Below are 1,289 nucleotides of genomic sequence, written 5' to 3'. Positions count from 1 at the left end.
GCTCAGAAAGCTTCGACAGGGAGGTCAGGAGTTCAAGGCCACCTTCAGCTACAAAGTGAACTTGGAACCAGTCTGGGCTACACCAGTCCTGTCTCAGAAACATTCCAAAGCTTCCAATCCATCCTTCATGAAGTCACACTTGACCGAACATTGTCCGTGACGGCACAGAGTGTGCCGGGCTTAGAGACCCTCTTTGGAACCGGTGAGACGGCTCAGCAGGTAAAGATGCTGCCGCCGAGTCTAACAGCCTGAGTGTGAGCCACATAGTTCAAGGAGAGAACTGACTCCTGGGAGTTGTCCTCAGACTTTCATGCATGGACACACACACACACACATGCACTACATAGAATTAAAACAAACAAACAAACAAACAAACAAACAAAAAAACCATTAAGTCCCACTTGGTGTGCGATTTTATGACACGAGCCTCTCACCATTTTATTGTTTCCCAAGTTTACACTTTAATATCTAAGATAATATCCGCCCCCAGCAGTGTGTATTACGGCAGGGATAAATGGCACAAAAACAGCTTTCATTATCCTCACGCTGACCTCTATGACGTCACAACGTGCTACTCCGGACTCTGTCCCGCGCCCGAGTCTATTGCGGATGAAAGCGTGGCTACATCACACGTGGCTGTGGTGGGTGTGGTCAGTCAGGTTTTGCTGAGATCCATAGCTTTGGGACATTAGCCTGCTCCGCCCACCTCTCTCGTGGCCCTCCGGACAGGGCAGCACATCTAGATACAGTAAACCTGCTCCTCTTCCCTCCCCCACCGTCCCTCCTTCCCCCCCAACTCCCCCAGCACTGAGCATCTAAGCGTCTAAATATAGACCGCAGTAAACCTTTCCTGTGAGGGCTTCGACCATTGTCTCCTCGCATCTCACTGGCTAGGAATGAAGGAGAAAGGAAGGAAAGGAGAGAGAGAAATAATACACAGAGTAACGAACTAACAGCTTGCTGGTTAGAGGCACTGGCTGGGAAGCTGGCCCCCTTTCTAGTTTAGGAGGGCAGGTATTGTGTGGGACCCAGAGCCTGGCTTAGTCACCTGACTTGGAGGCCCCTGGGGAAGCTTGTAGAACTGGAAGGAGGGTCCGCATAGGTGTGGACATCAGATGGCAAGACCCTTTCCTCCTTCAGGAGTGGGGCGGGGTGCCAGGTGGATGCTGAGTTATTTTGCTATGCACTGAGGGACACCTTTTCTTTTCTTTTCTTTTCTTTTCTTTTCTTTTCTTTTCTTTTCTTTTCTTTTCTTTTCTTTTCTTTTCTTTTCTTTTCTTTTCTTTTCT

The sequence above is a fragment of the Mus pahari genome, chromosome 23, assembly GCF_900095145.1.
Source record: "Mus pahari chromosome 23, PAHARI_EIJ_v1.1, whole genome shotgun sequence".
Taxonomy (NCBI): Eukaryota; Metazoa; Chordata; class Mammalia; order Rodentia; family Muridae; genus Mus; species Mus pahari.
This window is presented reverse-complemented; position numbering follows the sequence as displayed.